The sequence below is a fragment of the Trichosurus vulpecula genome, chromosome 9, assembly GCF_011100635.1.
Source record: "Trichosurus vulpecula isolate mTriVul1 chromosome 9, mTriVul1.pri, whole genome shotgun sequence".
NCBI classification, from domain to species: Eukaryota; Metazoa; Chordata; class Mammalia; order Diprotodontia; family Phalangeridae; genus Trichosurus; species Trichosurus vulpecula.
Window position 1 is genome coordinate 45,680,234 of NC_050581.1, and position 19,373 is coordinate 45,699,606.

The following is a 19,373-nucleotide window of genomic DNA, read 5'->3' on the forward strand; positions in this document are numbered from 1 at the left end:
GAGTATATGTATACAAAATATGTTACAAAGCACATGCTGATCTGCCTGATCTATGATTTCATCTGTAAAAGAAAGAGAGAGAGGCAGACAGAGACAGAGAGAGGGAGGGAGAAAGAGAGAGAAGGAAGGAAGAGAGAAAGGGAGGGAGGTAGAAAAAAGGAGAGAGAAAGAAAGAGGGAGAAGAGGAAGACAGAGAAAGAGAGAGAAAGAGAAAGGGGAAAGGGGGAGGGAAGGTAAGTTGAAAATTGGATCAGTCCCTTTGATTTCTTGCCAGTAACTCAGGTAGAAGGCCTAGACAGCGAAGGGACTAGATAAAAGGAGGTTTCTAAATCATCTAGGACTTTCATTCTGATCAATGCCCACCCCAACACTTTTATCAAAGGCACTTCAGACTTGCCTATTTTGTCTCCTGAATAACAAACACTCAAAGATCAGGTAAAGTCCAATAGCTAGTCTTTGGGAAGTCAATTTCCATGTTTCCATGGTTCTGACCTTACAAAGTCAAAGGTGGGTTTGGGTGGCCAATTTAGAGGCTATACCTCAAAGGGTCTGAGTTAAAGGAGATGTGGGCAAGAGGTCATGGAGTACTCATTGCAGAGACCTTAATTAGGCAATGTGAATCAAAATTGCCTTACAAAAAAAAAAAAAGCAGTACATGGACTAAAAGTGGACCAAGATCCTCATTAAAGACTTGATCCTGCCTCTTCTAGACCCTACAAAGGAGAATATGAAGAAAAAATTCTTTGAATAAGAAATGATTGTTTTACTCCCTAAAGCTAAAAAAAAAAGAATGTAGAGAAATGGCCTTTGGGCATTTTCATGCCTTTTTCTTATAAAAGAGTTTTCTACTCTAACTCATCTGATAATGACATGAAAGTGGAGGCGGGCAGATAGGGAAGACTTCAAGAAGGCATGGAAAGGAATTGCCACTAACTCAGCAATCCTCACTTTACTTGAATAGCTTCTATCCCTGCTCTAGCCACTAAGAAGTTTGATTACAATTTTCTTCAAGGAGTCTGTTTTTCTAAGTAGGGCCAGTTTGATTTATTATCTCCCTGTCAACATCAATAGAATGAACATCAGCCATTGTTACCAATTTAGCTGTGTTCTGGATATAATCTGGAAGGGAGAATAAGTCAGTAGAGAAATCACCTTATCTATCCATGGCCAATGTGAAGTCAGCATTTGAGGCAATCCTCCACGCATCAGTTCTTTGCCGAGCTATCTCCCCTGCACAGGCTATACTCTCCTCCCCGCCCTCTCTCTTTCCCCTTGCAAATCAGTTGGACTCAGCATAAATTCCCTTGCCTACCTGTTCCTCCTGAAGATGATGTTGTGCCAAACCTTGGGTTATTTCTACCATCTGTCTCTTCTGCTCCTATTCATAATTATGCTGATGGGACCTGGAGAAAATCTAGAAATTGTGCTAACCAGATTTATTGCAAATTTGTTACAAAACCTAAAGTGGGCCCTCACTGCAGCAAGGCAATTTTTTAGACTTCCCTAATGCATTCGCTATCCTCCAGCCTTAATGCATTCGCTATCCTCCAGCCTTCCACGGCATTTCCTCTCTTACTCTCTTAGCTAAGGATTTTACCTCATATTCCACCAAAACAACTGATACTGCTAAGAATTCCCTCTTCTTCCCTCTTCCTTATCTCACATCACTCATACATATTCTCTCGTTATCTCCTCTTTCACCCCTAAATCACATGAATAGTTAGCCCTTCTCTTTGCCCCTTGATATGCTTCCTTGATGCTAACCTAACCCACATTCGCTAGCAGATTTCTCCAACTTTCATCCCAATTCTCTTGGCTATTCTTCTATCTCTATTGGTTCTTTCCCTGATGCTTATAAACATGCCCGTTTTTCTTCCAACCTTGAAAAATCCTAACTTGATTCAACTTTCCCTTCTAGCTATCATCATGTATCTCTTCTTCTCTTCTTGGCTAAAGTCTTTGAAAATACTGTCTCCAATAGAAGTCTCCATTTTCTCTCCTCTCACTTCCAAAGCCTGTACAATCTGGCATTATTCAACTGAAATTTCTCTCTCTGAAGTTACCAGTGATCTGTTAATTGCCTAATCTAATGGCCTTTTCTCATCAGGTCCTTCTTGATCACTTTGCTGTGTTTGACACTAATCACCTTCTCCTGGTTCCTCCCTCCTCATTTTCATCCTACCTTTCTGATGGCTTACTTTAGCTACTTTTGCTGAATCTTCATTCAGATCATGGCCACTAACTGGATGTCCCCTAAGGGTATAATCTAGTCCCTTTTCTCTTTTCTGCTCTATATCAGGGATCAGCAAACTACAGCATATGGACTAAATTTTGGCCATTCCCTTTTTTGTATGGCCCATGAGCTAAAAATGGTTTTTACATTTTTAAAATGTGGTTTCTACCCTTGACCCAGCAATACCACTTCTAGGGCTGTCTCCCAAAGCGAGTATAAAAACAGGAAAAGGACCCACATGTACAAAAATATTTTCAGCAGCTCTTTTTTTGTGGTGACAAAGAACTGGAAATTGAGGTGATGTCCATCAATTAGGCTGAACAAGTCGTGGTATATAAATGTAATGGAATACTATTGTGCTATAAGAAACGATGAACGGGCAGACTTCAGAAAAACCTGGAAAGACTTAGATGAACTGATGCTGAGTGAAGTGAGCATAACCAAGAGAACATTATACACAGTAACAGCCACAGTTTGCGATGATTAACTTTGATAGACTTAGCTCTTCTCAGAAATGCAAGGACCTAAAACAATTCCAAAAGACTCATGCTAGAAAATGCCATCCACATCCAGAAAAAGAAATATGGAATCTGAATGCAGGTTGAAGCAAACTCTTTTCTTTTTTTTTGTTTTGTTTTGTTTTATGTTTTTCTTTCTCATGGTTATTCCCATTCATTCTAATTCTTCTATACAACATGGCTAATGTGAAAATATATTTAATAAGAACGTATACGTAGAGCCTATATTGGATTGCATGATGTCTTTGGGAGTGGCAGGGGAGTGAGGAGGAGAAAATTTAAGACTTATGGAAGTGAATGTTGAAGAGTAAAAATAAATAAATTAACTTATTAAAAATGCTTTGCTCACAGGAGGCGGAGCCAAGATGGCGGCTGGTAAGCAGGGACTAGAGTGAGCTCCATACCCGAGTCCCTCCAAAAACCTATAAAAAATGGCTCTGAACCAATTCTAGAACGGCAGAACCCACAGAACAGCAGAGGGAAGCAGGGCTCCAGCCCAGGACAGCCTGGATGGTCTCTGGGTGAGGTCTATTCCACACGGAGCTGGGAGCTGGGAGCTGGGAGCTGGGAGCTGGGAACGGAGTGGAGCAGAGCCCAGCCTGAGCAGTGTGGACCATCCAGACCAGAAGCCAGGCGGAGGGGGCCCTAGCGCCCTGAATATGTGAGCTGCGGCAGTTACCAGACCCCTCGACCCACAAACACCAAAGACTGAGGAGAAGGTTAGTGGGAAAAGCTGCGGGAGTGGAAGGAGTTCCTGGTTCGGCTTCCAGCCCCGGGGGCAGCGGAGGTGGGGCAGCTACAGCGGTTGTTACTTCCGGCTCCAGGCCCACCTGGTGGGAGGAATTAAGTGGCGGATCAGAGCAGGAGTGCAACAGCCTGCTGAAGATCTAAGCCCAGTCTGGACTGGGGGTCCTTGGGGAAGGAGTAGTGCGGGTCTGACAGAGCTGGCACCTCCCCCCCAAACATAGAACTCGTTAGTCTACAAGCAATCATACCCCACTGAAAAACTCAAGGGTCAAGTTAGTTGGTAGGGAATATGGCCAGGCAGCGAAAACATGCCCAGATTCCGTCTCAGACTTTGGATTCTTTCTTTGGTGACAAAGAAGACCAAAACATACAGCCTAAATAAGACAACAAAGTCATAGAGCCTACAACAAAAGCCTCCAAGAAAAACATGAACTGGCCCCAGGCCATAGAAGAACTCAAAAAGGATTTGGAAAAGCAAGTTAGAGAAGTAGAGGAAAAATTGTGAAGAGAATTGAGAAGGGTGCGAGAAAACCATGAAAAACAAGTCAATGACTTGCTAAAGGAGACCCAAAAATACTGAAAAACACACTGAAGAAAACAACACCTTAAAAAACAGACTAACTCAAATGGCAAAAGAGCTCCAAAAAGCCAATGAGGAGAAGAATGCCTTGAAAGGCAGAATTAGCCAAATGGAAAAGGAGAGTCCAAAAGACCACTGAAGAAAATACTACTTTAAAAATTAGATTGGAGCAAGTGGAAGCTAGTGACTTTATGAGAAATCAGGATACTATAAAACAGAACCAAAGGAATGAAAAAATGGAAGACAATGTGAAATATCTCCTTGGAAAAACCACTGACCTGGAAAATAGATCCAGGAGAGATAATTTAAAAATTATTGGACTACCTGAAAGCCATGATTAAAAAAAGAGCCTAGATATCCATCTTTCAAGAAATTATCAAGGAGAACTGCCCTGATATTCTAGAGCCACAGGGCAAAATAGAAATTGAAAGAATTCATCGATCGCCTCCTCAAATAGATCCCCAAAAGAAAGTCTCCTAGGAATATTGTCGCCAAATTCCAGAGCTCCCAGATCAAGGAGAAAATACTGCAAGCAGCCAGAAAGAAACAATTTGAGTATTGTGGAAACACAATCAGAATAATCCAAGATCTGGCAGCTTCTACATTAAGAGATCGAAGGGCTTGGAATGCGATATTCCAGAGGGCAATGGAGCTAGGATTAAAACCTAGAATCACCTACCCAGCAAAATTGAGTGTCATGTTCCAAGGTAAAATATGGATTTTCAATAAAATAGAGGACTTTCAAGCTTTCTCAGTGAAAAGACCAGAGCTGAATAGAAAATTTGACTTTCAAACACAAGAATCAAGAGAAGCATGAAAAGGTAATCAAGAAACGGAAATTGCAAGGGACTTACTAAAGTTGAACTGTTTTGTTTACATTCCTACATGGAAAGATGATGTGTATGATTCATGAGACCTCAGTATTAGGGTAGTTGAAGGGAATATGCATATATATATATATGTATATATATATATATGTTTATGTATATATATGTGAATGTGTATGTATGTATATATCTATGTGCATATGTATGTATGTGTATGTATGTGTATATATTTATGTGTTTTTATATATATGTGTATATATATATACATATATATATACGTAAAGAGGGAGAGCAGACACAGGATGAGTTGAAGATGAAGGGAAGATATCTAAAAGAAATAAAATGAAATTAAGGGATGAGAGAGCAACATACTGAGAGAGAGAGATAGGGAGAGATAGAATGGGGTGGATTATCTCACATAAAGGTGGCAAGATGAAGCAGTTTTGTGGGAGGAGGGGAGAGGGCAGGTGAGGGGGGAATGAGTGAACCTTGCTCTCATCATATTTGGCCTGAGGGGGAATACCATACATACTCAGTTGGGTATCTTACCCCACAGGAAAGAAGAGGGAGGAAGATAAAAAAAAATAAAAGGGGGGGGGATGATGGAGGGGAGGGCAGATGGGGGTGGAGGTAATCAAAACAAACACTTTGGAAAGGGGACAGAGTCAAGGGAGAAAATTCAATAAAGCGGGATGGGTTGGGAAGGAGCAAAATGTAGTTAGCCTTTCACAACATGAGTATTGTGGAAGGGTTATACATAATGATACATGCGTGGCCTAAGTTGAATTGCTCGACTTCTTGGGGAGGGTGGGTGGGAAGGGAAGAGGGGAGAGAATTTGGAACCCAAAGTTTTAAAATCAGATGTTCAAAAACAAAAACAGTTTTTGCATGCAACTAAAAAATAAGATACACAGGCAAAGGGGCGTAGAAATTTATCTTGCCCTACTAGAAAGGAAGGGAAAAGGGGATGAGAGGGGAGGGGGGTGATAGAGGGGAGGGCTGACTGGGGAACAGGGCAACCAGAATATCAGCCATCTTGGAGTGGGGGGTAGGGTAGAAATGGGGAGAAAATTTGTAATTCAAACTGTTGTGAAAATCAATGCTGAAAACCAAATATGTTAAATAAATAAATTTAAATTTAAAAAAATGCTTTGCTTCTCAATGGGTGGGAGAGGAACCGGAAAGAGGGGAGAATTTGGAACTCAAAATATTTTAAAAATTAATGTTAAAGTTAATTAATTAAAAATGTGGGCTAGATTTGGCCCTCGGTCCATAATTTGCCAACCCTTACCTTATATGATTGCATTTGGTCATCTCTTCAGCCTACATCGATTCAATTATCATCTCTGTGCAGATGATTCCTGAATCTGTATATCCAGCCCTAGTCTCTCTCCTCAGCTCCAGTCCCCATTTTAACTGTCTTTTGGACATCTTCAACTGGATGTCCCATAGACATCTCAAATTCAACATGTCCAAAACAGAAGTAATTATCTCCCCCCTCCCCCACCAAAGAAAATAATCTTTTTTTCTTTCAACTTACCTATTATTGTTGAGGTCACCATCGTCCCCCTAGTAACCCAGGCTAACAATATTAGTGGTACCCTTGACCTCTTCCTCACATTCACCTTACCTATCTATTCTGTTGTCAGGTCTTGTCATTTCCACCTTCACCTCCTCTCATATATACATTCTCTTCTCTATACTCACTTGATTAACACCTCTGTGAAGGCTCTCATCACCTAATGTCTGGACTATTACAATAGTCTTCTGGTTGGTCCCATGCCCTCAAGTTTCTTCCCACTCCCCTCCCATCTCTACTCAAGTGCCAATGTTATTTGTCTAAAACACAGATCTGACCTTGCCACCTTTATTCTCAAGAAACTCCATTGGTTCCTTATAACTTTAAGGATCAAATCTAAAACACTACATTTGGCTTTTAAAGACCTTCATGGCCTGTGTAGAGCTGGAGGTGCTGCCTTTCACTTTCCCTAGGGGCTGCTATAAGTTGTGCAGAGACTGAGCCAGGATGGTGGACCAACAGTGGGCAGTGTTACCTTTCAAATCTCTGTGCTCAGAGACTTTCAGTTTCTTTGATGATATCCCATTTAAGATAGGAGACAAATTTAAAACACCACCTATCATTGGTCTGCCTACTGCATTCTCCTTGCCTGATTGTTTACAAGCTGTCAGGGAAACACAATATGACTTTTCCTTGAGGAGGAGTACATAGGAGACATAAAGAAAGCACAGGGAGCTCAATGAGAAGCTGAGCAAAAAGCTGAAGCGGAAGCCAAAGTGAATTCCAAGAGTGGCCCAGGGAGTGACAGCAAAATAGGTTTCTCCAAGGTACACTGCCTGACAATAATGGTACCTCCCATTAACCCCATGCTCGCCTGCTTACAGTGCAATATTCTCACCCCGCCCCATTTCAGCAGTAATGAAATACATAGAAGATTCTCAGCCCATCCCATACAAAGACAGACTTCAATCCCATTGACTTTGAATATGAAGAGGACCCATTTGCCAACATAGAATTAAACATTATTGATGAGAAAGAACTGAGAAATATTCCTGTTGATACAAGTGGGCCTACTGTGGCCCAGATCTTAGACAATAACTTGCCCAAAGGAGACTCTAGGTCTGTGTTACGAGACCAGGAATTCTTGGCATCCCTAGAATGGACTGCGCTGCATTTCAAGCCCCTTCACAAACTCACTGGCTTTATCACTTTACTACTGTTAGGTGACTGCAAAAAGATGTCAATGTCTTCCAAAGTGTCCCTCCCCCTTTATATAGCTATGCGCAATATTTAAGTCTTTTCCCTTCTTGACTCACATGACAGTGAGCAGAGGACAGCAAAACATGCAAGCACTTTTCACAGCATTGCCTGCCTCTTCAATGGCATTTTCTTGAATACATTAAAGTCTTGCTCCCAAAACAATGTTAGTGAACTCAATGGACACCTTGGGATGGGACCTACAGCTTTAAGTGTCAAGAAAACACCAGCACTATCCCCCCATCCCAGCTCCTTCTCTGCCTGTTTTGTCAGTGTGTACAGAAGAGTCATCACCTCCAAACGCAATATTGACAGTCATGCTTCATATCAGGATGTCATAAAGTGCCCAAAGCCGTAGAATTCAAGTATACCAACCTTCAAGTATTGTCCCCCAGTGAACAGCAATGTGCAGAGACATTGGTCAACATAAGCTACTGATATGATTTCATCTTGAAAGTCATGAGGAAGAAAGGAGAAAATACAGAGCAAATTATTAACTATTTGCACATGGACAGCTCTGTGAAAAGGTCTTTCATCTCATTCTGGCCGAAGATGTTCTGGAAATGTGCCAGCATTCAGAGGAAAAGACAATAGAATGTGTTCAGTTAATGAGCAAATTCAATGAACTGGGCTTTGAACTGAAAGATATTAAGGAATTGTTATTATTACACACCAATGACAAGGTCAATGGATTGGAAGACCTCGTGGCTTTAGCAGAGGTCAGCTGAGAACAGGCTCCCTGCCTCCACCTTGCCATGAAGCATCTCTCTTTTTGGGAGGCCCTAAGTAGTCTCATTGGTCCTTTGGAGATCCCCTCCCCCATCCAGCAGCTTCACATACTCCTTAGGAAGAAGAGAGAATATTTTCGGTTTGTTGTTCTTGTTAGTGGGAGTGGGGAGGGAAGAGACAGAAAGGGCACTTCTGTATCTTATGGAGAATTATTGTCACACTTGGGTTTGTGTGAGAGTTTGATCCTTATGGGAATGGGGAGGAGGGAGGTAAAGTAAGAGAAATGTTGGACCTCTAAGCTCTGCCCCCACTTCACCCATCCAATTAATTTTGCTTACATTTCGAGAAGTGCCCTTCCCAGTTTGGTCCTGGTGTTTCTAGGGAACTGTACATAGACACGCACACACACACACACATACACACACATACATACATATATACATATACACACATATACACACACATTCAAAACCAAACTGTTGACATGTTCTCACCCTTGCCATGAGCAAGAAATACAGGGTTGTTCTGGAGGGAAGAAACTCTGAGGCTGTTAGTGCTGCTTTGAATGTCACTTGTTTGGCCAAGATATCCCTGAACTGGGATGGCTGAACTGAAATCCATATCTAGTGAAATGGAAAGAGTTTTTAGGGTATGTGTTTGATTTTGCTTTTTTATCCTCAAAAACAAACTCCATGTTAGACTCTAACTTAATGTAACTGGTTCCTAAACTTTTAAAGGCATGAAGAATACCACTGAGTTTCTAGGCGGCCATTGTGGTTACCCACACCCAAGTCTTGGCTAAATCCTGGATCTTGTTGGAGCAGGGCATCTAACTCCAGCCATTGACAACCTTCCCTGGGATTTAAGTCTCCAATAGAAAACTGTTCAATTGACACTTTACTATTCAGTGTGAAACAAGAAGCTCTTTGCAAGTGCTTTCAAATGGGGTGGGGGAATGAGCCCACAATCCACTAGCCCAGCTGGTGAATTTGTTTCACAAATTTTATTTCAGTTTTACTTTCCCCATCATTCTTGAGGAATAGACACACTGCTTTAGAATGATCCATTTGGTAACATCTAGTAATAGAAATCCACCCCTGGTTTGTTCTGTATTATGTTACACATAGTTAAAGCTCTAAGTAAAAAAAAATAGTCTTGATGAATCTAAAGTAATTTGCTAACTACTTTGATTTTTTTAGAAACAACTACTGATAAAAGTATAAAAGGTTAAAAATAAATAAATACCCTCACAATCTACCTTTCCATTCTTCGTATCCTTTACTACCTTCCATGCATCCTATGATGCAGTAACGTTGGTCTTTTTACTGTTTCTCACAAATTTCACTCCATCTCCCAACTCCATGCCCTTTCAATGGCTCACCACCACGGCTGATATGCTCTCCCTCCTCACCTCCACCTCTTGGCTTCCCTCAAGATTCAATTCAAATCCTATCTTCTTCAGGAGGACTTTGCCAGTACTCCACATGGCTAGTGCCTTGCTACTGAGATTACTCTTTCATTTATATTGTATATTTGGTTTAAGTATTTAGTTATTTCTATATTCTATTCTGTATTGGACTATGAACTCCTTGAGAACAGGAAGTTTCTATTTTCCATTCTCTGTATCCGCATCTGGTGGCACAGTGGTTAGCACATAATAGCATTTTAAGAAATGCTTGCTGACTGAATCCATTCCACAGCTTCACTGTACCCCTAAGGTATAGTTTATCTCCAGCATCTCTTCTATGCCTCTCAAACTCTGTCATCAGTTTCTGTCCCTTGTCAGTCCCCACCTCCTTCAATGCTCTGCTAGATCTTTCATTCCCAACAGGTGATGGTCATATCTCTGCAGAACTGTCAGCCCTTATCCTGTCTCTCTGTTCTCTGAAGCCAGCTGCTCAGATCTCACTCTACTTTCTATTCTCTGCAGTTTGGCTCTCCTCCAATAGGTGGCGCTCAGCATCTCTCCGCTTTCTTCACCCTCCACCCTCTAAACAGTTTTAGCACATCATTCTCTGTAATTTGGTTTTCCTCCTGAAAATGGAGCTTGTTCTTTGCCCAGATGACCAGCTCAAATCTGGCCTTAGAAATTTACTAGCTGTGTGACACTGGACAAGTCACTTGACCTTTGTCTCAGATAAGGAAACTGTAAAATGAGGGTGATAATAGCACCTACACCCTATGGTGCTGTGCAGATAAAATGATATAATATTTGCAAATCACTTTTCAAACCTTTAAGTACTATATTAATGCTTATAGTTAGTGGTGATATCCTCATAGTGTCAAAACTCACAAAGCAGGATTTGATATTAAGTGAAGGAACATAAGGGAACTTCTCCTCCTGCCAACCCAAGGAATCTTTGTTTCTAATTTAATGCTTCTTTATGGTGTCACTGGCACCTGTCTCCTTTCTTCTTCCAGTATCCCAGGAGGTACAACTCCTACTTATTTCAGCACCTGTCACTGGAGCAAAGGAGCCCCATTGCTCCTTCCCCAATTTCCCTCCTCACTCCTCTTCCTTTGGGCAGCTGGACCAAGTTATTCAAGATGTGCATCTGTTTCTAGAAGGGAACAGAAATGGCATTAGTTCCTTCCAGTATCGGTATCTGATCATCAGGATAAGGGATTTATTATATCTACTACAGTAGTTTTTACCATTTAAAGGGTAAAATGGATTATTGCACAGATTCAGCCACTCATTCAGAGTCTGGAAGTATGAAGATTCTGCAACTGCAAGTGTTGGAGAAACTCTACATTTAAGGTGAAGGAACTAGCTGATAATCAATACACTGTAAGCAATGTAGATTAGATCTGCCATTTCTTCTAAGAAAGGAGCCAGCAGAGGATTCTGGGAAGATGGCAGAGTATGTCAGAAAATTCCAAGCTCTCAAGATATTCCCCTACAAAAGAGTTGAAATAGGTGAACATGGAGTGATTAAAAATAAATAAGAGTAGAGGCAGAACAAGGGTCCTCCTGGTACAATCCGAGAAGATCTAAAGAAAAGTTCCAGGCCAAGGTTTGGCTCCTATGAAGAGTACAATAGCCCTCCAGGCTATAGACTGCTTAAACAACAAGAGACAAGTCCTTGGATTACCTGGGTTGAGAGGCTGCCTCCACCCACTCGCAGGAACTTTTACCATTGGGACAGTGAGAGATGTTGGGCATCTGAGCCTGGGCAGATCAAAGGAACTTCTGCTAACAAGGAACACCAGACCCAGCTGTGCTGCAGAGACAAGCAGATAAGAAGAAACCAGCACCCACCTGGTAAGTGCAGAAGCAGTGAGGTGGGAATTCTGCTGGGTGTTTGCACTTATAGGAGGCTGGAGGTTTTGGTTCCAGTACCAGACCAGAGAGGAGAACTGCAGATCTAGGGCCAGAGGCACCATCCCCCATACCCTAAGACTAGAGGTAATTAAAAAGGTTACTACTACCAAAAAAAAGCATAAGTAAGGAGAAAGAAGCCAATCCTAGAGAGTTCATATAAGAATAGAGAAGATGAGGGTTCATCTTCGTAGGAGAATATCAAAACAAAGAAACCCTCTTCTACCCCAAAAAGTAGCATCAAATGGTCACCTGCTCAAAAAGAATTCATAGAGGAACTTAAAAAAAGATTTTAAAAATCAAATGAGAAAGATTGAGGAAAAACTAAAATAAAAAATAAGAACAATCCAGAAAAAACAAGATTATGAAAAGAAAGTTAGCCAATTAGAAAAGGAGGCCCAGAATCTTAAGGAAGAAAATGACTCAGGGACGATGGAGGAGGGGGGAACAAAGTTAAAAAGTGCACAGCAGAGAACAAAGGAAAACTAACAGGAAAGCAAAGAAAAGATGGACAGTTCTCAACCCAAAGTGTATTATTTATCATGCAGGTTTTCTTAAAATGAAAATTTGTTGTTACATATTTTGAATTCTCTCATGTTCTGCTATGTACATGGCATGTTTTTTTCTTTCTTTGCATGTAAGTTCCAATATTTAAGTTCATCATATCTTTTTGTTTCTTTTTTCTACTTGGTATTTGTGTTTTGGCATTTGAGTCTAAAACAAAATTAAAGACAAAAAGAAGAAAATTACTCCTTGAAAATCAGAATTGGGCAAGGGGAAGCCAGCAAAATTATAAGAGATCAAAAAATAATAAAATAAAATATAAAGTATTAAAAAATAGAAGAGAAAGTGAAATATCTTATAAGAAAAACAACTGATCTGGAGAACACATCAAGAAGAAGAAACATAAGAATCATCAGACTACCTGAAAACTATCATCAAAAGAAGAATCTAGATACAATAATACAATACAATACAATACAATAATACAAAGAAATGATTAAAGAAAGTTGTCCTGAAGCATTAGAAGAAGAGGGGAAAGTAGAAATAGAAAAAAATTCCAGATCACCACCTGAAAGAGATCCTATGGGGAAAACTCATAGGAATACTATAGTCAAATTCTGAAACCTCCAATAGCTCAAGCATAAAATATTATGAGCCATAAGAAAAAAGCAGTTTAAATATGGTGGTCCCACAATTAGAATTACACAAGACCTAGCAGTTGTGACACGAAAGGACTGCAGGTCTTGGAACACTATTTATTGAAGAGCAAAAGAACTGGGGTTCCAGCCAAAAATATCATACCCAGCAAAGCTAATTATAATTCTGAATGGAAAAAATGGACATTTAGTGAACTGTCAGATTTTCAGGACTTTATCCTGACCTTGAACTTAATAGAAGGTTTGTCATGCAAGAGCCAAGAGAAATATAAGGTATGTACCAAAGACTAATTACAAAGGACTCAATAAGGATGCACTGTTTACTTCTTGTGTATGTAAAATGTTTGTCTAAGATCATTATTAGTAATTAAGTAGTTCATAAGAAAGATTGGGGTAGACCTGAGTATGATATGACTTTTAAAAAGTAAAGCCATTTAGAAACAGCTAAAAAGAGTAATCATCCTTTACAAATGAGGTATAAGAGGAAGAACTGACACAGAAGAATTAGATGGGGGAGAGGGGTTGTTAGTTCTGGAAACCTCCTTTAATCAGAGATGGGTTCAAGATGGAGCAATGCATATACACCTAGAAGAGTATAAAAGTTTTCTAAATTCAGAAAGAAATAAAATGCTAAGAGGATAGGGAGGGAAGAGAAGATAAGAGAGGGATCTTTGGAGGGGAGGATGAGGGAATAGGTCAAAGTGGGGTGTAGAAGGGTGTTTAGATTTATGGGAATGGGAGGATGGGGGGGATCCTTGAAGGCGGGGTAGGTTAAGTAATAAGAGGGCAAGGTAGCAGGTAAAAGCAAAGTAGAGGGATTAGGAGGGGTAGGAAATAAGTGATACACACAAACATAAATTATGCATGTGTATATGTGTATCTATGTATCTATATCTGTACATAAATAAATCTGTGCTTAATTGTGGCCTTCTGGGGGGAGAAGTGGGGGAAAGAACAAAGTAAAAAGTGCACAGCAGAGAACAAAAGGAAATAACAAGGAAGCAAAAAAAAAGATGGATAGCTCTCAATGTCTAGTATTTATTATATAGGCTTTCTTGAAATGGGAATTTATTGTTATATATTTTGAAACCTCTTACATTCTGCTGTGCACGTGGCATGCTTTTTTTTTCTTTTCTTATTTTTGTATTTAAGTTTCCGTGTATAAGTATATAATATGTTTTTTTTTCTTTTCTTCAAATTTTTGAGAGCCGTCATGTAGAAGAGATTTGGCTTGTTTTACTTGACACTGGAAAATAATGTCAAAAATTGATTGCACAGAGAAGTTCACCCATGTTGTATGTCAATTTCATGATGGCATCTTTGCGCAGGTTCTGGTTAATGGATGATGGCCTCTCATTTTGCCAGTCAAGAGTGAAGTAAGGCTGAAAGCTCTCATGCTTTTTAGCAAGATATGTTCAGCAATGTTGTCAGATCACTTCAACAAGGACAGACATGGCATCAAAGTCATCTATCACACTGAAGGTAAATCATTTAACTTGAAAAGGCTACAAGCCAAGAGTAAAGCGAAAGGAAAATTGGTGCATGATTTTTTGTTTGCAGATGATTGTGCATTCAATGCAATCTCTGAAGCTGAGATACAACAAAGTATGGATCAATTCTCTTGCTTCCTGTGCTAATTTTGGCCCAAGAATTAACACCAAGAAAACATAGGTTCTCCACCAGCCACCCCCACACCATCCATACATGGAACCAACGGTTACAACAAATGAAGAAATTTTGAATACTGTGGATAAGTTCACTCACCTTGGCTTACCTTCACTTATACATAGATGGTGAGATTGACACACAGATTGCCAGAGCTATCTCAGTATTTGCACCTCTAGACTAAGCATTCCCATTTCTTTCAACCAAGCCATCTATAGTATAATTTTGAGTGACCTCAAAGCCTAGAACCCCACACTTTGGACATGCTACATATTGTTAATTTTCTTCCTAAACTCTCGTGTCCAGAACTAAACATAATATTCCAGATGTGTTCTGACTGGAACAAAGTACTTTGATACTATAAACTCAATTCAGACACAACCCTTCTATTAATATAGACTGAAGTTGTTTTAGCTTTTATGATGTATTTTTGCTCTAATGACTACTATGTCAAACAATTAATTCATATTGGGTTTGCAATTCATCCAGGTTACCTTCTAATTATATCTCCCTCAACCTGCAATTGCACAGTAGATTTTTTTAACCCAAGTATAAGACTCTACACAAAACTACATTAAATTTAATCTTATAGTATTCAACTCATTATTCTAGCCTATATGTATGTATACACACATACTTATTATATGTCTATATGTATACATACATGTATACATACATACATATATAGTTTTACATACCAATTCCATTATCTAATATACTGGCCAATTTGATAAGCATTAAACTAAATTCATTGATAAAAATGTTTACCAGAACAGGGGAAAGGGCAAGATTCTTTGAAACTTTCTTCCACTAAAGATTTTCCTCCATATTGGTATTTATTATTAATCTCCACTTTTTCAATCTGATATATAATCATTTCTGATGTCACCATCATCCAACCCATATCTTTCCTTTTTCCATAGCTATCATTGGATACTTTGCCAAATGCCTGGTGAAAATTCAGGCATATTTTGTATATAACATTTCCTTGATCTGCCCCTCTAATGATCTTCCAAAAAATTAATTGAAGTAAATCTGGCCTTCTTTATTCTTAATGAACTAAGTGCTCACAAATCATCCTTTCTAGAATTTTGCCAGGAAATTAATATGTACAAATTTGTCTGTAGAGGCAAGTGTTTTTCTGGCACTAAATCAAAGCACAAAATTAACTCATGTACAATGTACATTAACAATGTGCAATGGACATTGCACAACAAAATATGCAATGCCCAAACCTATGGTTTTGTAAAAGAGGGTAGTTTTATGTAAATGAATGTTTCTTTAATCACTGTTCTATGAAAAGTAAGGGCATAACATTAAATACTAACTCAATGGAAATATTTTAGTAGAGATAATATGGTCCAGGTACGTTGCTTCATGGTGCCCTAAATTCATATATGGACAGAACTGAAATAATCTAACTAAATTCACATTTAAAGCAGCCAATCAACTATCTTTTTCAAATGTCAAAGGTCTCAAAAGAACCTTCGGTCAAAAGATATGAATGGGCATTTCTCAACGGAAGAAATTCGAGAGATTAATAGCCACATGAAAAAGAAATGCTTTGAAGCACTAATAGTTAGATAAATAAAAAACAAAACAGCTCTGATGTTCCATTTTATATTCATCAGATTGACAATGATGACAAAAGAAGGCAATGATAAATATTAAAGGAACTGTGGAAAAACAGTCATGTTAATGCAATGATGATGGAATTGTAAATTAATACAGCTGTTCCATTCTGGAAAACAATTTGTAACTATTCCTCCAAAACAGTAAGCTCCACTACCAGGACCATGTTACAAATAAATGTAATATAATATTATTGCACAATAAGAAATGATGAAATGGATGATTTCAGGAAAATGCCAGAAGATTTGCATGAACTGATACAAAATAAAGTGAGAAGAAATAGGAGATCAATGCACGTGGTAAAAATAACATTGTAAAGAAAAAACAACTTTGTTACAAAGTTACAATGTTATTTAAGAACTTAAGAACTCTGACCAATGAAATGACTAGCCATGACTCCAACGGACCAATGATGAAGTATGCTATCTGCCTCCTGATAGAAGGTGATGGACAAAGGGGCAGGATAAAAAATGCATTTAGGGGCATGGCAAAAGTACAGATTTGTTTTTCTTGACTATATTACAAGGATTATGTTTTTGTTTATCTATTTGCAAGAAGTGGGGGATTTGAATGGGGGAGTAGAGATGCTGTTGCTAGGGGAAAAAAAGAAGAAAAGAAATAAGAGATTCATTGAAGCGTTTTTAATGCACAAAGAAGAATAGAAAAGTTCAGAAGAAAACACAGATAAGCCAAACAACTTTGAAAGTTAATAGGTTGAATTTATTATGTGTGTTTTTAAAGCAAACTACATATAATAGAGATTCATTGTTTCACATAAAGTTTCTTTTTCCTGTTGTGCTTTTCACAGGGAAGTATTCTTCATTGTTTATATTTATTAAATTCAAAATAAAAAAATAAAATTATTAAAATGAAGCATTTTAAAACTTTTTAAAGATTATAGGCTCCATGTGAGCAGGGAACCAGTCATTCAGCTTTCTATTTTTGCCAGCAACTGGCATAGTACTCTGCAGGGGTTTAATAAATGTTAAATTCAATTAGAAATCAAAAAGAGGGGGAAATAAGCATCTTTGGCAAGTGCCAAATTGTAGACCATTCGTTGTTGAAACCTTTAGTAAGTGCTTAAAGTAACAAGATTCCTTTTTTTTCTGATTGCGGAAGGGTCCATATGGTCTGAATCAAACTGCAAGGGGCAGAACTGACATTCTATATTGAATAATTAAGACCCTGCCTTGCTCTCTTATCAAACTGCTGTTCACCTAATTCAACACACCCTTAGCCAACCTCTGTGCGTTCATTCACACACACCCTCCCCTATACTCACAGTTTCTTCTATTCTCTTTTTTTAAAATTCATTTTATTTTTAATTTATGGAATAAAATAAGCATTTCCATAACACAGTAAAACAAAAAAGATTGTACATGAAACTGCAAATGTTCTATACACAACTTGCTATTCTTTTCAAATATACAACAAAATTATCATGTACATTTCTTTTTTTCCCTTTTTCTTCTTCCCTACCACCCCTCTGCCCTTGAGATGGATACCAATAGACACAAATAGATACAGATACACACACACACACACACACACACACACACACACATATATATATATGCACACATATATATACCATGTAAATATACCTGCACATAAAAATAGTTATTCCATACACAATTATAAATATACATAATTATTCTATACATAAACATATACATATGTATACATGCATAATTATATAATACACATATACATAATTATTCTATATATAATTATTCTATATATACATTTCTACTTATCAGTTCTTTGTCTGGATGCAGACAGCACCCTTCTTCATATGTCCTTTCTGGTTAATTTGGGCATTTACAACAGTCAAAGTAACTTAGTCACTCAAAGTTATTCTTAAAACAATATTGCTGTTACCATATACAGTGTTCTCTTGGTTCTGTTCATTTCACTCCTCATTATTTTGTGCAAGTTTTTCCATGTTTTTCTAAGATTATTGAGCACACCTTTTCTTGTAGCACAGTAGTATTCCATCATAACTGTATACCACAACTCGTTCAGCCATTCCCCAATTGAGGACATCTGTGCAATTGCCAATAAAAAAGAGAGCATACCAAACTCCTTTTATGAAACATATATGATATTTATGCCTAAACCAGGAAGAGTAAACAGAGAAAGAAAATTATAGACCAATTTCATTAATGATTATGGATGCAAAAATTAAAAATAAAATACTAGCTAAAATATTACAATAATACATTACAAAGATTACACGTGATGATCAAGTGGTATTTATACCAGCAATGCAGGGGTAGTTTAACATAAGGAAAACTATTAACACAATTGATTACCTAAATAATAAAAGTAAAAAAAAGTATGATTATATCAATAGATGTGGGGAAAACTTTTGATAAAGTTCAACATTCATTTCCATTTAACAAAAATAACAAAAATCATATGATTATATCAATAGGTGCAGGGAAAGGTTTTGACAACATACAATACCCATTCCTATTAAAAACACTAGAAAGCATGGTAATAAGTGGAGCTTTCTTTAAAACAATAAGTAATATCTATCTAAAACCATGAGCAAGTGTTATGTGTAATGGGTATAAGCTAGAAGTCTTCCCAATAAGATCAGGGATGAAGCAAGGGTCCCCATTATCATCACTATTATTCAATATTGTATTAGAAATGATAGTATAGCAATAAGAGAAGAAGAAATGGAAGGAATTAGAATATGCAATAAGGAAATAAAACTATCTCTCTTTGCAAATGATATGATGGTATACCTACAGAATCCTAGAGAACCAATTAATTAAAATAATTAACAACTTCAGCAAGGTTGCAGGATATAAAACAAACCCACATTAATCATCAGCATTTTTATCTATCACCAACAAAGTCCAGCAGAAAACGATAGAAGGAAAAATACCATTTAAAATAACTGTAAACAATATAAAACATTTGAGAATCTAGTTCCCAAGACAAACTCAGAAACTACATGAACACAATTCTAAAACATTTTCCAGACAAATAAAGTCAGGTCTAAACAATTGGAAAATATTGTTTGCTCATGGATAAATCAAGCCAATATAATAAAAATGACAATTTTACCTAAATTAGTTTATTTATTCAGTACCATACAAATCAAAATACTCCCAAAATTATTTTCTAGAACTAGAAGAGATAATATCAAAATTCATCTGGTAGAACAAAA

The 19,373-nt window shown here is 38.1% G+C and overlaps 1 pseudogene; it reads left to right on the forward strand.

Moving 5' to 3' along the window:
• Positions 1–6,931: 6,931 nt before the first annotated feature.
• LOC118832095 lies at positions 6,932–8,409 on the forward strand (annotated as a pseudogene).
• The last annotated feature ends 10,964 nt before the right edge of the window (positions 8,410–19,373 follow it).